At 44.6% G+C, this 15659-nt stretch overlaps 1 pseudogene across 1 annotated transcript; it reads left to right on the forward strand.

Moving 5' to 3' along the window:
- Positions 1-446: 446 nt before the first annotated feature.
- Positions 447-3899, forward strand: LOC116535317 (annotated as a pseudogene). Its single transcript, XR_004262155.1, has 2 exons — positions 447-471; positions 2994-3899. The product of XR_004262155.1 is annotated as a ferritin heavy chain pseudogene (transcript).
- The last annotated feature ends 11760 nt before the right edge of the window (positions 3900-15659 follow it).

A 15659-nucleotide genomic window follows, 5' to 3' on the forward strand; every position in this document is an offset into this window, starting at 1 on the left:
GCTGAGCCCAGGGAGGGAAATGTCAGATTGTTGGGTGGGAATTCATGACCCCATTTCTTCTCTTCTGCTTCCCGTCTCCATGTGGTGACCATAAAGGGCCTGGCCTTTCTGAGCAGGGCAGCCATCCTCCTCCGTGCAGCTGGTAGGGTCATGAACTCTCAGATTCAGAAAGAGGGAGCAGGATTTCTTGCTGAGACCTCCTGGCCAAAGTCAAGTTCTCTGACTCGCATTTACTGAAAAACCTTGTTCTGAGGGCATGCAGGGGCCTCAATCAACCATTTAATAAAAATGCTTCCTCGCCGTCCTCGTGGTCTTTATCCCCGTGGGGTGGAAGGTAGGATTCAGGGCCCCAAACCTTCCCCTGAGGATACTGGTGACCCGGTGGGTCCTAGTGAGTATTTGAGATAAAAATAGCTTATGGGAGCTCATGGCTTAGTGCAGCTGCCATGGCTAGTGCCTTGACCAAAGCTGGTATCAGGTTATTGGGAAAATAGAGCCTTTTGGGTCTGGCAAAGGCTCACTTCAAATAGACAGAGATTTTAGTCACTGTGAGTCAAGCAGTTTATGCCACCACAGCTTGCTGGCACCCCTTCACCCATTCTCATCCAATATTGCAAATGGAAACTTTAAACTGTGGAAAGAGCAGCTTCTTTGTATATGACTACTTTTTTTAAAAAAATTCTTTTTTGAGACAGGGTCTTCCTCTGTCACCCAGAGTGCAGTGGCACCATCTCAGCTCACTGCAACCTCCGCCTCCTGGGCTCAGGTGATCCTCCCACCTCAGCCTCCCAAACAGCTGGGATTACAGGTATGTGTCACCACGCCTGGCTAATATTTGATATTTTTACCAGAGATGGGGTTTCGCCATGTTGCCCAGGCCTGGTCTTGAACTCCTGGGCTCAAGTGATCTGCCCACCTCAGGTTCCCAAAGTGCTGGGATTTTAGGCGTGAGCCACCACACCCATCCATGTCCATTTCTTTATATATGGCTCTTCATATTTGTGTGTGAAGTTTTGAGTCCTTAGGTCACTAGTGGCCATAACCTCCCTAGATTTTGTCATCTTTCTCTTGTTTTATATGTGACCCAGAGCCTATTAATAGGGAACCATGGCCAAGCTAAGCCCTTAGGCTCATGAGGTAGATTCAGAGGTTCCTGATCTCCACTCTCAGGCCCAGCATTGCCCTGGCAGGTTGACTGCACAGACCCTTGCCATGGCTGTGGATTCAGCTACCAGAGGGTGGTCAGTTTTATCGGTGGACCATAAAGAGGAATATCTGATTTGTAGTAATTGAAAAAGCCCATTTCCAGAGCAGTCTATGTCTGGCAATCAGGTTTGCTTCCACTCGGGGAGAAACTAGATTGTTTTGAAAAATGAATTTTAGTTTTGCAAATTGAAGAGTAGTGGAAAATGAAAGGTAACTGAAGGACATATATTTTAATATTTTATTGTAAAACAGGGCACAGAAAAGAAAATCATGCAAATCAAATGTATAGCTTAATTTATTATTATAAGGTAAAACCACCCAGACTGAGAAATAAAGCCAGGCGTGGTGGCTTATGCCTTTAATCCCAGCACTTTGGGAGGCCAAGGCAGGTGGATAGCTTGAGTCCAGGAGTTTGAGACCAGCCTGGGCAACATGGTGAAACCCCATCTCTACTAAAAATACAAAAAACTAGCCAGTTGTGGTAGTGTGCACCTGTAGTCCCAGCTACTCAGGAGGCTGAGGAAGGAGAATCACCTGAGCTCAGGAGGTCGATGCTGCAGTGAGCCGAGATTGTGCTACTTCACTCCAGCCTGGGCAACCAGAGCGAGACTCTGTCTCAAAAAAGAAAAAAATGAAAAATAATTTTTTCCAGCCTCCCCAGAAAACCTTCTGTGTGCTCTGTTCAAATCACAACGCTTTCTCCTCCCACAAACCATCATTATCCTTAGTAATACAACAATCAAGATGGATATTTTGGAGGACAGCCTAGACATAGAAACCCAAACTAACTACTTTTATTATTTTATTTTATTTTTTAGACTGAGTCTCATTCTGTCACCTAGGCTGAAGTGCAGTGGTGCCATCTCAGCTCACTGCAACCTCCGCCTCCTGGATTCAAGGGATTCTCCTGCCTCAGCCTGGCGAGTAGCTTGGATTACAGGTGCACACCACCACAACTGCCACATGCCCGACTAGTTTTTGTACTTTTAGTACAGACAGGATTTCACCATGTTGGCCAGGCTGATCTTGAATTCCTGACCTCGGATGATCCATGCACCTCAGCCTCCCAAAGTGCTGGGATTATAGGTGTGAGCCACTACACCTAGCCCCAAACTTACTACTTTTAATAAATGGATTAGAAAAATGGGGAATAGTTTAATTGTTCTTGGATTAGGGAGGGTGAATAGGACCCAAGAGATTTAGCAGGAAAGGCTAGATCTCAGCAAATGATTTATATTAATTCCCTGATAGTGAGCTCCAACCCCCTCCAAGCAGACTTCCTCCATAGAGAAGAGATTTGCAATGTCTAAAGCTATACAAGATTAATATCTGGAATGCTCAAGAAACTCCTGTGGATCAACAAGAAAAAGGCCAGAAATCCAATGGAAAAGTGGGCAAAGAATAAAGTCAGAAATCACAGAAAGGAAATTAGAATGTCTGGCAAGTGTGTGAAGATATGCCCAATTTTGGCCAGGCATAGTGGCTCACACCTGTAATCCCAGCATTTTGGGAGGCTGAGGCAGGATGGCTTGAGCCCAGGAGCTCCACACCAGCCCGAACAACATTGCGAGACCCCATGTCTAGAAAAAAAAAAAAAAAAAAGGCCAGGCCTGGTGATGTGCACCTGAGGTCTCAGCTACTCAGAAGGCTGAGGCAGGAGCTAGCTTGAGCCTGGGAGTTGAAAGCTGCACTCTAGCCTGGGCGACAGTGTGAGACCCTGTCTCAAAAAGAGAATGCTCAATCTTAGAAGTACCCTGAGCAATGCAATTAAAACACGGTATCACGAGACGTTCTTCGCCGAGAGTCGCCGCATTTTCCTGCTTCAACATTCCTTGGACGGAACCCGGCGCTCGTCCCCCACCCCGGCCGGCCGCCCACAGCCAGCCCTCCGTCACCTCCACACCGCGCCCTCGGACCGCCCCAAGGCCACCGCCGCCTCACCAACGCCGCGCAACCACGGCCGGCACCGCCGCCTCTCCTTAGCCGCCGCCATAAGGCGTCTCCTTCGCAGGTGCGCCAGAACTACCGTCAGGACTCAGACGCCGCCATCAACCGCCAGATCAACCTGGAGCTCTGCGCCTCCTGTGTTCACCTGTCCATGTCTTACTACTTTGACCGCGATGATGTGGCTTTGAAGAACTTTTCCAAGTACTTTCTTCACCAATCTCATGAGGAGAGGGAACATGCCGAGAAACTGATGAAGTTGCAGAGCCTACGAGGTGGCCGCATCTTCCTTCAGGTTATGAAGAAACCAGACCATGATGACTAGGAGAGCGGGCTGAATGCGATGGAGTGTGCATTACATTTGGGAAAAAATGTGAATCAGTCACTACTGGAACTGCACAAACTGGCCACTGACAAAAATGACCCCCATTTGTGTAACTTCATTGAGACACATTACCTGAATGAGCAGGTGAAATCCATCAGAGAACTGGGTGACCACGTGACCAACTTGTGCAAGATGGGAGCACCCCAATCTGGCTTGGCAGAGTACCTCTTTGACAAGCACACCCTGGGAGACAGTGATAATGAAAGTTAAACCTTAGGCTAATTTCCCTATAGCCACGGAGTAACTTCCCTGGTCACCAAGGCAGTGCATGCATGTTGGGGTTTCCTTTACCTTTTGTATAAGTTATACCAAAACATCCACTTAAGTTCTTTGTACCATTCCTTCAAATAAAGAAATTTGGTACTCCCCCCAAAAAAACATGATATCATTTGGTGTCACCTCAATTAACAAAAGTTAGGCAAGTCAGATAATATCTGCCAAGCGTTGGAAAGGATGTGGGGAAAAGGGAACAATTGTTGGTGGGATTATAAACTTGTAGAGCTATTCTGGAAGCCACCTGACTCTATTTTATGAATTTGAATATGCATCTAGCCAATGAGCCAGCAATCTCATGTTCCCAGAGGAACATAAACAAGTGCATTCATCAAAGGATTGTACATGAAGGCAGCCTAGGGTTTCATTGCTAGAGAAATGGGGAAGCAAAATGTGTAAATGCATACTTTGCCATACTGTGCAACAGTCAGCCACAGTGAACTAAAGGTACTTAGAACCCCACAACAATCTTAAAAACAGGTGTCGTATAAAGAAGAAATACAGTAAGATCTAGAGTATAACACTATTTATGTAGGCTAAAGTTATACCTACCCATAAGAGCACTGTATATCTTTTAGGAATCCATTAAACATATTATAGTGAGTCTCTTATGGGGTAGGGAGAAAGATGAATAAGTAGGGCATGACTAGGGGGAAAAAATGAAAGAGATCTCCTTACCAGAGATGAAAAATGGTATACTTGAAGAGATTTCTTCAACCCTCCACACTGAAGGGAAGGAAAATTGCCCTTAAAAGTTTCACATAGCCGGGCGCGGTGGCTCAAGCCTGTAATCCCAGCACTTTGGGAGGCCGAGGCGGGTGGATCACGAGGTCAAGAGATCGAGACCATCCTGGTCAACGTGGTGAAACCCCGTCTCTACTAAAAATACAAAAAATTAGCTGGGCATGGTGGTACGTGCCTGTAATCCCAGCTACTCAGGAGGCTGAGGGAGGAGAATTGCCTGAACCCAGGAGGCGGAGGTTGCGGTGAGCCGAGATCGCGCCATTGCACTCCAGCCTGGGTAACATGAGTGAAACTCCGTCTCAAAAAAAAAAAAAAAAAAAAAGTTTCACATAGATGGTAAATATAAGGCTAGCAGGAGAGTCCCCTTAATGACTGAAATAGTTGGTGCCCATATAAAACTTGGGTAGTCATTTCAAAGCAAGGACTACAAAGATGCTTTAGGCATCTTCAGGGAATTTCAAGGTGGCACAGGAAATTACGTGGATGAGATAACAGGTAAAGTCTTAGGCTCCCAGAGGACAGGTTGGGGCACTGTGGGGCTGGAATTACAGTGGCAAGTACAGGGCAGATTCACACTGAAAGGAAGCAGAAGGCAGTGGATCCTGTCCAGTCCTGGGGAAAGTGTCCCATGATGGTTAAACCTCTTGGCTAGAATGACCTTACCCGGAGAGGGGACTGGGAGCAGGGTTTGTTTGATCAAAGGAGTCTTTGGGGAGACTTCACACTGAGGGGCACCAAAGGCAGTATATGGAGAAACATGCAAGGAGAGCAAACATTTGGCCCAAAGGCAAAGAGACAGAAGGATGCAGGAAGGCACTCTGATGCATGTGGTGGGGAAAGAAAAGGAACAATTAAGAAACAGCTGAAATTTGTAAAAACGTATGTGTCTAGGCTGGGTGCAGTGGCTCATGCCTGTAATCCCAGCACTTTGGGAGGCCAAGGTGGGTGGATCACCTGCGGTCAGGAGTTCCAGACCCGACTGACCAACATGGTGAAACCCCTTCTCTACTAACTACAAAAATCAGCCAGGCATGGTGGCCTACGCCTGTAATCCCAGCTACTTAGGAGGCTGAGGCAGGAGAATCGCTTAAACTCGTGAGGTGGAAGTTGCATTGAGCCGAGATTGCACTGTTGAACTCCTGCCTGGGCAAAAGAAAAAAAATTCCGACAAAAAAAAAAAAAAAAAAAAAAAAAAAAAAAAAAAGCTGGGTCTGGTGGTGCACCACTGTAGTCCCAGCTACTCAGGAGGCTGAGGCACGAGAATTGCTTGAAACTGGAGGTGAAGTTTGCAGAGTCAAGATTGCACCACTGCACTGCAGCCTGGGTGACAGAGTGAGACTCTGTCTCAAAAAAATAGTCTGTATCACTAGTAACAAAGCCAACCCATGTGTGACCAGTTCTCTCCAAGGTCTATGCTAAATGACAGCAAGAGCCCAAGGCAACCCCAAACCTAGTCCTGATGGCTGAGCACCCTGTAAGGCAGGAGCAGGCAGCTTGGCTTGAGCAGACATTGGGTGGGAGGTGGGGGTGGGGGCTGTTTGAGGCAGGAGGCAGCACAGTGCAGCAGATGTTTCTTGGGAGGAAGAAGCCTGATCCATCACCATCTGCTTGACTTTGTACCTATTCCTTTCGATTTGGCTTTACCTTCATCCATCTTGATCTTTTCCTGGCCAAATATCCTCTTGGGCCCAAATGAACATTGTACCAGTCTTCTGGAAAGCAGACATTCTTCCTGCTATGTAATTGCTAACATTCACATTAGATGATATGCAGTAGCTTGATCTTCCTTAGCCTACTGCCACTGAGGCAGTAGGTTTTAGGTGGTATCGTAGTGCCTTTTGATTGATTTAAGTATTTAATTTTCATCTTCCTTCTTTGAATCTATTTGGCCTCTCAAATGAACTGAGATTCCTGTTAAAAAAAAAGATTGATGTTATTGTCTCTTGTAGAGGAAACTAATAAAGTGTTTGTATCTGTATGAAAAAAAAAAAAGTATGTTTCTAAACACAATGTGTGGTATCCTGGAACAGAAATAGGACATAGGCTGGGTGCAGTGGATCACGCCTGTAATCCCAACACTTTGGGAGGCCAAGGCGGGTGGATTACTTGAGGTCAGGAGTTTGAGACCAGGCTAGCCAACATAGCAGAAACCTCATCTCTACTAAAAATACAAAAAATTAGCTGTGCATGGTGGTGGGTTCCTGTAATCCCAACTACCTGGGAGGCTGAGGCAGGATAATTTCTTTTTTTTTTTTTTTCCCATTTATTTATTTTATTGCATTTTAGGTTTTGGGGTACATGTGAAGAACATGCAAGATTTTTGCATAGGTACACACATGGCAGTGTGATTTGCCGCCTTCCTCCCCATCACCTACATCTGGCATCTCTCCCCTTGCTATCTCTCCCCAGCTCTCCACCCCCCACCGTCCCTACCCTATTTCCCCCCAACTGACCCATGTGTAGTGCTCCCCTCCCTGTGTCCATGTGTTCTCATTGTTCAACACCCACCTATGAGTGAGAACATGCAGTGTTTGATCTTCTGCTATACATGAGGCCAACAAACATATGAAAAAAGAGGCAGGATAATTTCTTGAACCTGGAAGGCGGAGGTTGCAGTGAGCCCAGATTATGTCACTGTCCTCCAGCCTGGGTGACAGAGCAAGACTCTCTCTTGAAAAAAAAAGAAACAGGACATAAGTGGAAAACTGGGAATCTGAATAATGTCTGTAGTTTAGTTGCGAATACTATACACTATTAATTTCTTAGTTTTGACAAATATACTACAGAATGTCATATGTTAATATTAAGGCAAGCTGAGTGAAAGGTATGCAGTAACTCTCTTTATCTCTGCAACTTTTCTGTAAACTTAAAATTATTCCAAAAGAAAAAGAAAAAAAAAGTAAAACCTCCAGCTGAAAGGCGTATAAAATAAATTAAAATAGGCAAATATAACAATCAGGCATTTTTTTTTTTTTATTTGCGACAGACTCTCATTCTTTTGCCAGGCTAGAGTGCAGTGGTGCCATCTCGGCTCACTGCAACCTCTGCCTCCTGGGTTCAAGTAATTCTCCTGCCTCAGCCTCCCAAGTAGCTGGGACTACAGGTGTGAACCACAACACCCAGCTAATTTTTGTAATTTTTTGGTAGAGATGGGGTTTCACCATGTTGGCCAGGATGGTGTCCATCTCTTGACCTCATAATCCACCTGCTTCCGCTTCCTAAAGTGCTGGGATTACAGGCGTGAGCTACCATGCCCGGCCTCAATCAGGCATCTTATATATTAATATAAGATGTGTGTGTACATATGTGTCTATATATGTGTGAATTTTAAAGCTTGGAAGAATTTAGACTAAAGTACTGTTATCTCTAGATCATGTTATTACTAGGATGTAGAACTATAAGTGATTATCTTCCTTGTGCTTTTCTGTATTGTTTGAATATTCACTATAAAAATATGTATTTTTTTTTTAATTATGAGAAAAAACTGTCCTGGCACAGTGGCTCACACCTGTAATCCCAGCACATTGGGAGGCCGAGGTAGGCAGATAACTTGAGGTCAGGGGTTTGAGACCAGCCTGACCAATATGGTGAAACCCTGTCTCTACTAAAAATACAAAAATTAGCCGGGTATGGTGGTGGGTGCCTGTAGTCCCAGAAGAGACCTCCCTGGATGTCTTGCAAAGAGTCTGACACCCACTGGGTCCTAGGCTCACCCTCTCCCAAGGTCAGGTTTGAGCAAATCTCTTGGGGACAAGGAACTTTCTTCTCCTTCGGCAAGATCCACAAATCAATGAAAAAGCGTTGGCCTGTGGGTGTTCAGGGGTAGGTGTGTATGCTTATCGTTGGTCAGAGAGCTATGAACATGGTTACAGGTCTGCCTGTTACTGTGCATGTATTCAGATGTACAGTGTGAGCTTTATGTGTGGTCCAACAGTATTTGTATTATTCTTCCTTTTTTTTTGGTGTTTGGTATTTCTCTCTCTCTTTTTTTTTTTTGAGACAGTCTCGCTCTGTCATCCAGGCTGCTGCAGTGCATGATCTCAGCTCACTGCAACCTCTGCCTCCCAGGTTCAAGTTCTTGTGCCTCAGCCTCTGGAATAGTTAGGATTACACGCGTGAGCCACTGAGCACCCCCCCTACTTTTTTTTTTTTTGACGGAGTTTCACTCTTGTTACCCAGGCTGGAGTGGCATGATCTCGGCTCACCACAACCTCCGCCTCCTGGCTTCATGCAATTCTCCTGCCTCAGCCTCCCGAGTAGCTGGGACTACAGGCGTGCGCCACCATGCCCAGCTAATTTTTGTATTTTTAGTAGAGACAGGGCTTCACCATGTTGACCAGGATGGTCTCGATCTCTTGACCTCGTGATCCACCCACCTCAGCCTCCCAAAGTGCTGCGATTATAGGCATGAGCCACAGCACCTGGCCTTTTTTTTTTTTTTTTTTTTGAGACAGGGTCTCACTCTGTCACCCAGGCTGAAGTACAATAGCATAATCATGGCTCAGTGCAGCCTCAACCTCCTGGACTCAGGTGATCCTTCCATTTTAGCCTTCTGGGTAGCTGAGACTACAGGTGCACACCACCATGCTCAGCTGATTTTTTGTATTTTTGGTGGAGATGCGGTTTCACCATGTTACCAAGGCTGGTCTTGAATTCCTGGGCTCATGTGATCCATTCCACCTGCCTTAGCCTCCTAAAGTGCTGGGATTACTGGTGTGAGCCACCACATGCAGCCTAGTATTTCTTTTTTTCTTTCTTTTTTTGAGATGGAATCTCACTCTGTTGTACAGGGGTGCAGTGGCGCCATCTTGGCTCACCACAATCTTCGTCTCCTGGGTTCAAGCGATTCTCCTGCCTCAGCCTCCCAAGTAGCTGGGACTACAGGTGTGTGCCACCACACCCGGCTACTTTTTGTATTTTTAGTAGAGACAGAGTCTCACCTTGTTGGTCAGGGTGGTCTCGAACTCCTGACCTCAAGTAATCCATCCTCCTCAGCCTCCCGAAATTCTGGGATTACAGCTGTGAGCCATGGCATACCACCCCAGTCTAGTATTTCTTTTCTTTCTTTCTTTTTTTTCTAAAGATGGGGTTCCACCATGTTGGTCAGGCTGGTCTTGAACTCCCGACCTCAGGTGATCCTCCCACCTTGGCCTCCAAAGTGCCTGGATTACAGGCGCGAGCCACCGCACCCGGCCCAGCCTAGTATTTCTTAATTACAAAAGTAATGGGCCAGATGTGGTGGCTCATGCCTGTAATCCCAGCACTTTGGGAGATGGAGGCAGGTGGATCATTTGAGGTCAGGAGTTTGACACCAGCCTGACTAACATGGAGAAATCCTATCTCAACTACATACAGAAAAAAAATTAGCTGGATGTGGTGTCGCATGCTTATAATCCCAGCTACATGGAAGGCTGAGGCAGGAGAATCGCTTGAACATGGGAGGCAGAGGTTGCAGTGAACAGAGATTGTGCCACTGCACTCCAGCCGGGGCAACAGAGCGAAACTCCGTGTCAAAAAAAAAAAAAAAAAAAAGGCCAGGCGCAGTGGCTCACGCCTGTAATCCCAGCACTTTGGGAGGCTGAGGTGGGTGGATCACGAGGTCAAGAGATCGAGACCATCCTGGTCAACATGGTGAAACCCCGTCTCTACTAAAACTACAAAAAATTAGCTGGGCATGGTGGTGCGTGCCTGTAATCCCAGCTACTCAGGAGGCTGAGGCAGGAGAATTGCCTAAACCTAGAAGGCGGAGGTTGCGGTGAGCTGAGATCACGCCATTGCACTCCAGCCTGGGTAACAAGAGTGAAACTCCGTCTCAAAAAAAAAAAAAAAAAGTAACGTATGTGCTTGTAACAAAATCAGAAAATACATCAATCTGTAAAAAAAACCTAGAAATCCCCCATATATAGCTTATGAACTTTAAAAAAAAATAGGCTTTATTTTTAAGAGTAGTTTTAGGTTCATAGCAAAATTGAGTGGGAGGTAGAGAGATTCCCATATACCCCCATCCTCTACATGCATAGCTTCCCCCACTATTGACATCCCCAACCAAAGGATTTGTTATACTCAGTGAATCTATATTGATACATTGTTATCATTCCAAATCCATAGTTTACATTAGGGTTCCCTATTGGCATTGTATATTCTGTGGGTTTGATAAATGTGTAATGACATGTATCCACCATGATAGTGTCATTTCACTGCCCTAAAAAACCCTCTGTGCTCTGTCTGTTCATCCCTCCCTCCACATTTTACATATCACCAAATATATATCTGTCATTCTTTTTAATAGTTACAGTTACATAGTATCTCACTGAATGATGTGCCATAATAGAGGCAATTTCTAACCCTTTACTAATACAAATGTTGCATCCATGAATACACTTGCACCTGTATCTTAGTGCAATTCTGCTATTTCTATAGGATAGACTCTAATTTGGATGGCTGAGTCACATAGTGTCACATTTACAACTGTGATAGAGACTGCCCTCTAGGCTGGGCACAGTGGCTCATGCCTGTAATCCCAGCACTTTGGGAGGCCAAGGTGGGTGAATCACTTGAGCCCAGTAGTTCAAGATGAGCCTGGGCCACATGCTGAAACCCCGTATCTACAAAAAATACAAAAATTCACTGGGCATGGTGGGATACACCTGTAGTACCAGCTATTCACCTGAGCCTGCTAGGCTGCAGTGAGCCATGATTGTGCCATTGCACTCCAGCCTGAGTGACAGAGTAAGACTCTGTCTCAAAAAAGAAAAAAAGCAATTAGGGAGCAATTACCCTCTAAAAGCAATCATTCAACAAATACTTGTTGGATATCTATTTGTGTCAGACATATGTGAGGTCTTAGGAATTCAGCTACAAACAAAGCAGACACAGTTCTTAGTGGAGAACATTATCACTAAACAAATAATCACACAAATCAATGTTATTGTAATTGCTGAAATTTCTCTGAAAGAAAACGGTTTTCAGAGAATGTAGTCAGAAGAAACTAATCTATACTGGAGGTTCGTGGACAGCCTCCATTGAGCTGTGAACTAAAGATGGATAAAAGTAGACAAGGAAGACTGAGGGGGAAAGAGCCTTCCAGACAGAGGCTGTGTGGAGGCCCTGAGGTGGGACAGAGTGTGCTGAGGTAAAGGAGCACTGGGGCCAGTGTGTGGGGAGAGAATCTGGGAAGCCAGACTCAAGAGGAAGGCTGGACCAGGCCAATCTCAGCTCTGTAGGCTGCGGATTTTACAGTTTCCCCAAAAATGCGTGAAGGGACCTGCAGTATTTAGAGGTATTTTCTTTGTTCCATTTTATCACTGTGTGAACACTCATTGATTTCCAATGAAAGCCTTTTTGAGAAGAGTGTAACAGTTCACATTAAGATGATCAGATTCAAAATGCACATCAAATTTACTTTACGATGTTAACCAAACTCCCCAAATCCCTGTGCATCCCAGCATATTTCTTCTATTTTTGGACCTAAAGTATGAGAGAAATTTCCTGTTTCTGCAAAACTAGTTTGTTCTTGTAAAGCAAACTGTGCTTGCTCTGTTCAGCTTGCGTTCCTGGATGCTCCCTCTGGAGGTCCTGAATCCTGCCTTGTCCTGGCCTACGAAATGCAAGTCCTGGTGGGAGGGAGAGGACTGGGCTGGGCAGCTGGTCTTTCCATCCACGCTTCCCAGTTCTGTCTGCAGCACTGCGGATGCTGCCAAACACAGGCCCCCCAGTCTGTCTCCTCTGGGCTTCCACAGCATATTTGGGTAAGCCTGTTATTGCAAGCCCCATACCGTCATTTGATTTCTCCTATTGGTGCTTAATAAGTATTTATTTAATGGATATATTGTGTTGGCACACGGTTAGACGACATAAAATTATAGCACATCATTCAGTGAAATACTAGGCAACCATGAAAAATAACAATGTATATTGTTCTTTTGATATATATTTGATATATAATCAAAATTGGTATGTATTTGCTGATATAGAAAGATGCCCATGAGGGCTGGGCATGGTGGCTCATGCCTGGAATCCCAGCACTTTGGGAGGCTGAAGTAGGAGGATTACCTGAGCCCAGGAGTTTGAGACCAGTCTAAGCAATATAATAAGACTCTGTCTCTACAAAAAATAAAATAATCAAATTTAGCCAGGCATGGTGGTGCATGCCTGTAGTCCTAGATACTCAGAAGGCTGAGGTGGAAGGATTGTTTGAGCCCAAGAGTTTGAGGCTGCAGTGAGCTATGATTATGCCACTGCACTCCAGCCTGGGTGACAGAGCGAGACTTCAACTCTAAAAAAGAAAGAAAGAAAGCTGCCCTATCCCACGACAATCTATTAAATAAAAAAAGAAAGTCATAGAACACATATAATACAGTGTTATTTTCCGTTTTAAAACATCTGTAATCCCAGCACTTTGGGAGGCCAAGGTGGACAGATTGCCTGAGCTCAGGAGTTTGTGACCAGCCTGGGCAACACGGTGAAACCCTCTCTCTACTAAAAAATACAAAAAATTAGCCAGGTATGGCGGCGTGCACCTGTAGTCCCAGCTACTCGGGAGGCTGAGGCAAGAGAATTGCTTGAACTTGAGAGGCAGAGGTTGCAGTGAGCTGAGATCCTGCCACTGCACTCCAGCCTGGGTGACAGAGTGAGACTCTGTCTCAAAAAAAAAAAAAAAAGAAAAAAGAAAAAACATATATATACACATATATACACACACATATACATATATGGGAGACACCTACTTTTTTATTTACACATTTCTGTGGTATTTGAATTTGTCACAGTACACAGGCATAACCTCTGTAATTAAAATGAATAAATGAGTGAATGAAGTAATAAATAAGAGATTTCTTATTAAGGGTTCTCAGAGTGGTGAATTGAGAAGGAAATTCAGTCCTTAAGTTTTTCTTTCCAACCATTAACCAAGTTTGGGACCTGTTCTTTCAACTTTTTATTTTTATTTTTGAGACAGGGTCTCACTCTGTTGCCCAGGCTGGAGTATAGTGGCACCATCTTGGCTCACTGCAGCCTCTACCTCCCAGGTTCAAGCAATCTTCCTGCCTCAGTCCCCCAAGTAGCTGGGACTACAGGCACATGCCACCATGCCCTGCTAATTTTTGTATTGTTAATAGAGATAGGGTTTTGCTATGTTGCCCAGGCTGGTCATATTTTATTTTATTTTGAGACAGAGTCTTGCTCTGTCACACAAGCTGTAGTACAGTGGTGCAATCAGAGCTCACTGCAGCTTTGAATTCTTGGGTTCAAGCAATCCTCCTTCCTCAGCCTCCCAAGTAGTTACAGGCATGCACCACCATGCCCAACTAATTTTTTTATTTTTGAAGAGAGGGGTCTTGCTATGTTGCCCAGGCTAGTCTGGAATACCTGACCTCAACCAATCTTCCTGCTTTGGCCTCCCAAAATACTGGGATTATAGGAATAATCCACCATGCCAGGCCTAATTTATTTTTAAAAAGATGTTTATGATATAATAAAAGAAAAGATTCAAAACAGTATAACCCCAGTTTTGGGAAAAAATATGTATATATACTTTGGGGAAAAATATGCATATATATATATATATATACACACACACACACATATATGTATATATTTAAAAGTGTGTATATATGTGTATATATACATAAAATATATATACATATATATATCTAAAGTATATATATGTGTTTAAAAGTGTATATACATATATACATATATGTATATGTTTAAAAGTATATTTGTATATATATACGTACGTATATGTGTATATATATGTGTATATATGTATATGTGTATATATGTATGTATACACACACACACACACACACACACACACACACACACACACATACTCTTTTTTTTTGAGACAGGGTTTCACTCTATTGCCCAGGTTGGAGTGCAGTGGCAGGATCATGGCTCAGGTCACTGCAACCTCCACCTCCTGTGTTCAAGCAATTCTCCTGCCTCAGCCTCCCAAGAGCTGGTACTACAGGCACGCCCCATCATGCCCAGCTAATTTTTGTATTTTTAGCAGAGATGGTGTTTCACCATGTTGGCCAGGCTGGTCTCAAACTCCTGGCCTCAAGTGATCTTCCCACCCTGGTCTCCCAAAGTTCTGGGATTACAAGCGTGAGCTACCATGCCCGGCCCTACAATATGTATATGTTTCTTTAACTATCAGAGACAATAATAATGGTTTAATTTTCCTTTTTGACTGTTTTCATATTTCTTTTCATTCAAGATTCACTCATGTATTCAATAAATGTTCATTGAGTATCTGCTATGTGCCTGACATGGTGCTTCTTCTTAAGCTCATAGTCTGGTGGGAAGACCCACAAGAAAATAATGTAGTTTGTGAGGATCTATAGTACCAACTACTATGGTCATCCGTCTGCCAGGAGAGTCCAGGGATGACCAGGGAAGGCTTCACAGAGGAGGTGTTGCTTAAGCTGAGTCTTGAGGAATGAGGAGGAGTTTGACATTTGGACTGGGTGAGAAAGCGCATTGTAGAAAAAGAGAACATCTTGCATAAAGCACCTTTTATAACAATACACAGGAGTGGAAGAGGATGTCCTGTCCATGAACATTCAGTAGGACAATGAGGCAAAAGCATAGTGGACATGGGGGGAAGATGAGGTGAGAAACAGACATCCTGGAGTCTGTAAAGAGCCTTTGAGAGACCTTGTGTGGAATGGAGTGCAGGCATTGTTGCCCCATTTAAGAGTTGAGAAAACTGAGTCACAGGTTAAATGACTTGCCTAAGGCCATGTTAAGAGATGAGGCCTAGCTGGAACATAACTTGAGGGTTTTTATGCTTTCAACCATCGTGCTGAGCCAGGCCCGGTCCTCGAGATCCCTCTGATGTTCTGGCTTGAACCACTTCAAAGCTGTTAGGGAAGAAGAAAAAGGCTTATCCCACAGTAGGCTCTGACCACGCTGGCCACACATTTGGCGAACTCTTGTATCTGAAGCCACAAGAAAGCTTTTTCTGAGAGTCTTTCCCAGATAATGGCAAGTACACACCCAACCCTGAAGTTGGTGGGTACCCTTCAGAAATGATGAAGAAGGTGGATTTCCTGGCACCCTGCCATGCTGGGGAGCTGCTTCCCATTCTTGCTGCCAGGAT

This window comes from Sapajus apella, unplaced genomic scaffold (assembly GCF_009761245.1).
Source record: "Sapajus apella isolate SASKATOON/1434 unplaced genomic scaffold, GSC_monkey_1.0 scaffold94, whole genome shotgun sequence".
Classification (NCBI taxonomy): Eukaryota; Metazoa; Chordata; class Mammalia; order Primates; family Cebidae; genus Sapajus; species Sapajus apella.